The 9257-nt window shown below is 40.0% G+C and overlaps 1 long non-coding RNA gene across 1 annotated transcript; it reads right to left on the bottom strand.

The window, feature by feature from the left end:
* Positions 1-1034: 1034 nt before the first annotated feature.
* On the bottom strand, positions 1035-5340 carry LOC124153833. The gene is made up of 2 exons (XR_006863770.1): positions 4352-5340; positions 1035-1295 (listed from the first exon to the last, which is right to left on the bottom strand). It is a non-coding gene; the product is annotated as an uncharacterized LOC124153833 (long non-coding RNA).
* Between the last annotated feature and the right edge of the window lie 3917 nt (positions 5341-9257).

Here is a 9257-nt window from a genome sequence, read left to right as displayed (position 1 = left end):
GAAAGCCCATAAAATAATTTTTAAATTATAAAAATATAAAAATGTGTATGAAAATCTAAAAAGCATTCCATTGATTGTATGTACCCACAATAAACTTGAATAATGACTTTGTTTAATGGCAGGAATTCGAAAATGCATTTGGAATCGAAAATATCCGATTCGAAAGATCTGGCTCCAAAAATCCTGGATCCGTCCATCCCTAGTTATTTTATTCCATTCAATTCTTAAATTTTAATGACAGCGATGCTACAGATAAATCAAAATCCCACCATTTAGAATGAACAAGAATCGATGGAATCGGAATCGAGAATCGGGAATCGATTTGAAGGAATCGAAATTGGAATCGGAATCGAAAAAAAGTGGAATCGACTCATCCCTACATAGATCCTTCAAGATAACTTGATGCTTTTTGAAAGGGTTATTCGAATAGGTTATTTTTTTAGATTTTAGCATGGTTTCAAGTAAAAAATGCACTAAATAATAGATAATATAACCACCATGCATTATTAAATTTTATAAGCTGTGAAGTTCTCACTTTTCATCACATTTTTTCTCAAGAAATTTTTATTTTTTATTAACTTTTATCTTGCTTTTAAGTGCCAGAATAGTGTTAAAATCTGAATCCAGGCATGCAATTTCGTAAAAAGTTTCCGGGGAAGGACCCCCTAGTACCACCAGGGTAAGAGGGCCCTGTCATGAGCCCGAGCCGAGGGCCCTCAATCACCCCAGACTACCCCTGTCTCCTCTTACAATGATAATAATTCTTGGGTGTACATTTAAATTTGAGTACTATTTGAACTGCACAAAGGACAAGTTAATGTGGGATGTGACAAAACTACATACTGTAATTTTAACTGGCATACAAACCCCTATGAAAAAATTGTATAAACCTGTTTCAAAATTTTATACAATTGCCATGGCAATGTATAAGATTGTATAAAATTTTGAAACAGGTTTATACAATTTTTTCATGGGGGAAGGAAATAATACAAGGAGGAATGTGCAGTTAAAATAAAACTTCTGTGAACGAGAAGTTGAGAGCTGATTGCATTTTAATATTTATTCACTGGTGCAATACAGGGATGAATAAGTTTGTTTTCACACTCAATGCGGCTGTTTTAGGAGAGAGAATTTTTTTGTAAAATTTGGTGATCCTGGATACTTCTTGAATTTCGTTTCTGGGTTTCATGGTGTTGGTAATTTAAGACAGGCTTTTCTGGTGCATGCTGCAATTCCGGTCGGTGTGCATGTGCATGTATTGCAGTCAGCTTGCCATGATTCCCCAGGGGTGCATCCTGAATCGGCAGATTCCAAGGCAAGAAAAAACATTAATTAGGTTCAATTAGCAGCAATTTCTTCATAAAGTTCCAAAACATTAGTGCTTCAAGAGAAAATTCATTAATGAAATTTTTTATCTTTATAAATATCTTTGGTATCTCGAGAGGGTACCTATACCTTTTAGAGGGTAATTTTACAGAAACCTTGATCAAAAAGTATTACTGTGTTAAAAAAGATGTGGGTCCAATTTAATTTGTGTGAACAAATAACTTGGCCATTGGCGATTCAGTGAACTTGAATCAGGCCAATAACGCCACTTTAATTATCTGTTCTTTGCATAAATTCGCTAATTTCATTTTATTTGAAAAAAAGATGAAATATGCACGACTTCCTGCCTTAGAATGAGACGTTGGTCGCTGTGAATCCATGCAGCCCGCATGGCACATTCACTCAGCGGTGAATGTGCTAAGCGGGCCACCCGCGCTACGTACCACATATACCTACACGGCCGCCCCTAGCAGATGCGGGGCTAGGGGCGAACCTTCAGTGCGGCGCCCTTCACTTAAAATATTAAACTCTATACCCCATCTACAATCTCGAGCATTTTGAATCCGTACCACTCTCTGGCTAAGTATGTGTTCCCCTCCCAAATTCAGACTTCGTAATTACGCGGTTATGATACCATCACGCAGTTGAGTTCAAAATAGTACAATGCAAATAAAATTTATAATTATATTTATTCATAAAATTGTAACGTAAAATAAACATAAAATGCGCGCTTTTACAGTTGGTACGTATTTTATAAGTTAGATTACGAAAGTTAATTAGTTGTAAGCCTAAAGCATTTACTGTAAAATGAAAAAAGATAGTTTTAATTTCACATGCAGGCAATATTATTTTTTGTCTAGCACGGACTTAACAACACAGTAATAGTTGAAATTGCGTTTTCAAAACTATCGTATATTTTAATTTTTTTTCACGAACGCGGGGCCCCCCAAAGCGCGGGGCCCGGGGCGGTCGCCCCGCCCTAAGGCCGGCCCTGTATACCTACGCAAGTCCGTAGTGAGGTGAGGGGTTCAAACACCCCCTATTTTTTATATCGATATCGATTAGACCGATATATGTACGGCGATAAGTGTTCCCCTTCAAACCCCAATTTTTTTTTGCTTCGGCCAAGAAAAGATAACGATGTGTGCATTGCTTTACTTTCGATGATATATCATCACCTATTTGGTTCTTTCTATCGTTCTCAGTCAACTCATTCCGCTGAGGTCAATTCATTTCCATGCAAATTAAAAACTTTTTAAATCAAAAGAGAGCGTATTAGAGACAGGAAGTTTTGAATATGTTAGACCTTGAATATCTCGCATTTTTATCCTCGTATCTCTTCCCTCCAGATTCAGATCGCAATCATACACAACGGCATGTTCGAGTATACAGGATGGATATATTAATCCCACTCAGAAGCGCCGCATTTTGTCCGCAAGTACTCAACAACATGCATGTATCCATATTGATCGATGGAATGTAATTAGAAAATGAAATGGGCAAAACTGAATTTCATGGCGTGATAGTTAGCCCTCCACTTTTTGGAAGCACGGTAATGAATATAATGCTAATGTTAAATATCTCTATGATAAACTTGGGAAAAATGAAGATAAAGCTGCGCACATCAAAAAGCCTAAAATCCGTTGTAAAATTCAGTACGCGATTTGCAGTCGACCCTTCCGATGTATCATTATCATATACTTGTCCCTCCCCCACTTCTAACTCGTATCGTTGATACTGGCCATACTGACTGACCGGAGATTTCGGTGGCGTAAGCGCCGTAGGAGAATTTCGCTTGGGGTGGGATATTCCATTTTTACTGCGTTCCTCCCCTATTCTTCAATATTTTACTTTCAATACATGCATTACGCGAAAGCGCGCCAAGACTAAGAAGGTGCCACCTTTCCTATTTATTTGAATACGGTTCGTCGCAACCCTCAGCCTAAGACATCGTCATAGTTTAACCAAGCCTTGCCTTCTACCTAGCTATACTGAGCCGTGACCGAGTTTTCTATAAAGACTATTTTACACAAGGTATATCATCGCGCAATCTGACATGTGTACGAAGGCGCAGTCAAAATTGCGTCGTGTAAAGCGATGAAGTGCGAGACCACATGCGAGAATGCATGGATGCGAGATGGCAAAGTAGCCCCAGCTCACATTCTCGCAATTTCAAAAATGTTTTCAGAGCTAACCTGTGCGATGACATGATCCGTATAAAACGGCCTTAATAGCTGGTATAGCATCCACTTATGTTAGAGCGTACTTCTTTTGTGAAAACATCTGATGCACATAGCACTATTCTATGTCTAAGATATTTCGTGGAACTCCAGTTGATATCGGATACGGGTCATAATTGACTGAGGGCGCAAAATAATGTTTATTTTCCATGTGCAGTTCAAGAGGTTACTCGAAAGATCATACCTCCCTTCGAGGTCAGAGCAAGCGGGGATGGGTAGGGTTTGGGGTCCCAGGAGCGCAGCTAGGAATGAAGTCTGGGGGGCTTAGGTGCCCAATTGGGAACGGGGTACGAATATTCTCGTTATTATATATTTAAATTATGAAATATTTTCATGTAAATAACTTTAATATTAAAATAAAGAGTATTACGTACAATAATTGTTGTATGTTTTTTATCTGAAATATGCGAAGAGCGTTTGCCTGTTAGACCATTATTGTACCCCCCCATAAAAAATCCTGGATCCACCCTTTGGGAACCAAGTGTTGGCATATTTCTACTTTTAACGAAAACGTTTCCGAACTGAGGATTGGACTCAGGGCAACCGAGCGACCCATTCCACGGCCGATGTCCTGCTGTCTGAACAACCAGCAATAGATGTGTGACTTGGTGATAGGTTGCTATAGGGAAGCCTCTTTCAGGCGTTACACCCTTGCTATGAGGGTAAGCTTCCAGTATTCCAGCCACCATAAAAACCCGAACGCTTTAAGTTACTTCAGATATCAGGCAGTTCCATTAGATAAGGAATACTAATAATGCAAGTAAATTTGAAAAATGTTTACTAACCAGAGTCTCCCGCTGGTGAGGATAGCGCCACTGGCAATGCTATGAGAAAAATAGCGAGGCAGGCGATGATAATGATTCCACGGGCTCCCATTTCGGATGTGCTTTTTCCAATGTTTCACAGTGGATTGTTCGTTTCCCAAGCGGCTCGCAAGCCTTTATACCTCCTCTCCCTCCCCTACCCTTTGTGTATTCCTCCACTTCATTCTCATTTCTGGGGACTTACTCAGAGTAAACTCTGCGGGAACTTCCTCCCGCAGTCGGATCCTAATGGAAGGATGAAGGGTGGGGAGAGAGACCTTGGCGATCACGCGGCGATGTTAGTATTGGTGAATTCATAAAGCGATGTTTGCGTTTTACTTCACGAAATAGCTCTGTTGTTCTATGGATTTCGACAGTGGTGAGTCAAAGGCTGGGGCAGTCGGGGATCGGATTTACTTTTCTATCGAAGGACAGTATCCTCATTCCTAAGGTCCGAGCTCGAATCACGGTGGAAATGATATTCAGGTTTATAGGAAATCGTTTATTTAGAATGCATACAATTTTTTCAGGGGGATAGTGATTTTTCTTCGTGAACAACGTTAACTTCTATGTTAAATATAAGTCTCTAAAAAAATTCGTAGATAGCAATAATAACCTACGAAAATGTCCTATTACGAACATATATTTAATGAAATGTGTAGGAAGATGTTTCTGGTGACTTACAGTGACATCGCTCCTTCATAAATGGAATTCACATCCCTCAAATCCTACATTGCGATAGTTATATCATAAATTATTTATTCTCTTTTTTCGCAGAAATATTTAAATTTGTAATTGTAAAACTGTAAACATGCGTATCCATCTCCACCGAGATTCGAACTCGGACCTTAGGAATGAGGAGACTGCCCCTCCTTAGCAACGTATGCTCGATCACCGACTTTCCCAGCAACTGAAACTCCGCTGTCACAACGCACAAAATGAAGTTTTTTAGTGGGAGTGGCTAGTTAAGATTATCTCTGAAAAAATTTCTTCCACGTATAGAATATGAACGTGGGCCTCCCGCCTTATCAGCCAATAATAGGGGTTCCCTTCAATCTTGCGGGCTCACCCCCCCCCCCCTTAAATGAATAATACGTATTTAGAATTCTGAAATCCCTAATTTCCTTCAAATCATCCACCCATCAGTCAATTGCTAGCACAAATAGGAATTCAACAGTAATGTGATGCATTACATTGATTTTTTTTAAATCCTTTGGTAGTTAGCGCCTCTCTCCGCCTACTCCAACAAATATTTAATTAAATACTTAAATTTAGGGAGCGTGCTACCTTAGTGGGTGGACCTAAGGGATGGAGGTGTGAATTCCAGGTGAACCCTTCTGACACCTCCAAAAATCTCTCGAAGTTAGGAAAGGAACTGGACCCCGTATTCCGAGTGTCACTCTCACGCAGTGTCGGATTTTCCTATAGGCTAACTAGGCTTCAGCCTAGGGCCTAGTGACGTACATTCAAATGTTATGGTTAAGATCGACGGGAATCTAAATTTTAAAAAAATGGGAGGTGATAGGGCCTCATAATTGGAGTAGCCTGGGACCTATTTTTATCCAAATCTGGCCCTGCTCTCACGCTTGTGGCTTAGTCCAAGTTGATCTTATTCTGTCTCGATCAACCTGCGGTGCGAAACGCCAAGTGAGTGAATTTATTTTTATCGGTTTTATTTCAGTGCCCTCTTAAGTACATACATTTTCACGATTCCCCTAAAATTTTAATGTCGCGCTCTTCGGCATAAACTCCTATCCCCCTGGTCTGTATCCCCCTGTCTAACTGAACACCCTTGGTACCCAAGTTTGTCCGCTGTTTAGACCATGTTCTTTCATCCATACTCCAATCCAAATTCCTATACTACTTTTAAAAATCATATTCTAACCATCTGAAGTTTTATAGTTGTCGATGGATTCTCTTTGATGGAAAATCAATATCCAACGGGCTCGTTTACCATTATTGTATTGCTATTTTTAATTGATCAAAAAATAATAATTGTATCACCTACCTACTACCAGTGGCGGATTCACGGTAGGGACTGAGGGTCAGGGAGGCCTTGGGGTTAACCTCCTAGCAGTTGTGGGAGTCCAAACAAAATTACCATTTTATCTTGTGTAAATTGGATACCCCGTGGGGCTATAGACCCCCTTAACCCTCTCTGCATCCGCCACTGTTAACTACTCAATCCACATGTCTAATCACTGTTGTATTACGCCGCATTCATTTTTCCTAGTTTTATCTCAGGTCTTTGATGACGTTGGAAACTCTTCGAGGAAGCCTGGGAACGGACAAGGCCTTTTCATTTCCGAAATTTTAAGGAGCCAGTGGGCTGAATAAAAAGTTAATATTTCGCCAAAAGTATTTTTCGCTTCAATTACGTGGAAATTATTTAAAAAAAAACGGCAGGTCCGTGCCAGATTGATCTCATGTGGTAAAATAAGTAACTTTATTTATCTTTTGGTTAATTTTATGCGCTGTCTGTTATGTATGGATCTAAACCGGTGGTTAAATAGGTCAAATCCATACCTTGAAGACTTGAAGAAAGTAATCGAATTTTTCGCCATTTCTAGAACGCATCTGTTAATGGGTGTGGTCGTAACTACGAAAAACTCTCCAAAGAATTTGACGGGGTGGGAGTCGTTTATACAATGACTTTGCGATAAGAATCCCGGAATCCCGGATATTGCTGTTATGGTTCCTCTCAAATACGTAGCTAATGATGGGAGATTAAATTCCTGGTAATTCGTGGATAACTCATCAGTTATCTCGCATGAGTCAGATGACATCCGCTTTGCTGTCTAGCTTCGCACACTCTAAAGCGTTTAAAGTTATTATTTTATCGATTTCGACTTTTATTCGTCGTTTTCCTTAAACCCAACCCCAAAAGATAACAATATTTATTACTGGAATGTAATAGTCAACAGGTGTTTTTGGTGGGCGCTGAATTGAAGATATGAACAACTGATATAATTTATGGGGGCTAGGTGGGGGTTCTGGGGGGTAACCACCTGGAAGTAGTGGGGATCCGAAAAAATAACCATTTTTTCTAGTTTAAATTGAATAACCAAAGGGGGGCTAAGGCTCCCTCTAACCTCTCTCTCGGTCCGCCACTGAACCTTCGCATATCACGGTCAAAGATGATCCGCAGCTTTTCTTTTCGGGAAAAACAGAATGAAATAGCGAAAAATATTTTGAACGAACAAATGCATTGATTGCAATTTCTTAAGCTTGATGAATGCGATGAGAGATGATGATGAACATCTTTTTACTTGGGAAATGATACGAATGGAAAATATTCTTCTACAGTCTCCTTCTAGGAAATGACTGCGAGTAAAGAAAGATTGCCTCATTGGGACCTCCGCAGCGAAGCTAAGGACGAGTTATTGTTGATTCCCCATTCTCCATGGATGCAAATATCTGCGGGAAATACAAAAGACTTAATAAGTGCCCTTTCCTATAAAAAAATGAGCCGATTATCGAAAATAATGCTTATAAAATGACAAAGCACTGTATGAAACAAGTGATTTTGTACGTAGTCACGCGCATGGGTGCAAATTTATAAACACCAAGGGCTAGGCCAAATATTTTTTTCGCTATTAATCCTTTTCGCATCCTTGATGTTTATAGCATTTAGGAAGGCCCTTAGAATGCAGAAAATTGTACTTCAAGACATGAAATATTTTTATTGCCTTTTTCTTCTCATGCATGGATTTCAGTTTTGCTGTGTGACGAAGGACGTCAAAACGAAAATACTTGCCCATACCATCGGACGATGGGTCAGGACGCCGGTCGTCATAGGAAACGAAGACGAAGGATCAATGCGGAATGAGTAGGCAAATATTGACTCCCTCATTTGCACACCCCAAACCTGAGTGTTTTCTCCTCGCCTTGAGCAGCCCGTCACCCCTCTCTCCCCTGATCGTCACTCGTGATTTTAGCTTGTTCATCGTAGGATGTTGTCATGTTAGATTACTTCCTCTGGGAAAAGAGGGAAAGGAGTGTGGTGACTGATGTTATAATGCATATTGTATTTATCTGCACGCGCTACTAAATTTTCCCCTTATTGAAATCACTAATAGGGTGGTTTCCTATTATTTCTTATTGCCTAAATCTGAATATTATTACTCCCGGAGTACGTATTTCACGCTTTTAGATTTTTAAATGACGATATCTATTTTTCGCGATAAAATGAAAAGTGAAAATTTTCAAGCGCGCGAAAACGCGACGGATAAGTATGAATTCCGGGAAAACTCCGTGTGGCGTCGTTCTGGTTCCCGCTGCCGCAAGTGAGGTGACCTTGGGGCGAGGCTTTGAGCTCTGATACGACGCAGGATGCTAGCAGGTAGCCGAGTTCCCTGCTGGCTGGTAGCGCTTGGCTTAAATAAGGATTATTCATACCTTATCAAACGAAGAAAACTTTCCGACCTTAGCCAGTTTTCATGGCAGATTATTAAGACTTGTTTCCCTGAGCTCTGTGCCTCATGCATGCATTGGTAATCTCAGACGAGGTAAAACTCCTTTCTACTCGTATAGAACCTAGGTCCCTGTGATGTCACGTGGAGTGGCATCGCATGGGCGCCAATCTGGCATTTTTCAAATGAGGATAAAATTGACCCTTGCCATTCGTCTTAACCGGTATTTCTAAAACCAAATAATTTGAATATTATGAATACACTAATGGTGGGTAACGAATCACAATCAATGCCTTTCGTTTTCTTTGATGAAGGAAACTACCCTATTCTCCAATGGCCTACTCCGTTATTCCTTGAATAATTCTCTCTGGGAGGTCTTTCATTTTTATTTTAGGTTCGTTAGCTGTTTGCTCGTGCATGCCTGGTAAAGTAATTTTAATTCGTAGAAATACTTGACTGTGTAGGAAATTGGCTGG

Source organism: Ischnura elegans, chromosome 2 (assembly GCF_921293095.1).
Source record: "Ischnura elegans chromosome 2, ioIscEleg1.1, whole genome shotgun sequence".
Taxonomy (NCBI): domain Eukaryota; kingdom Metazoa; phylum Arthropoda; class Insecta; order Odonata; family Coenagrionidae; genus Ischnura; species Ischnura elegans.
Note: the sequence above shows the minus strand (reverse complement) of the source record. Positions and strands in the feature narration are given on the sequence as shown.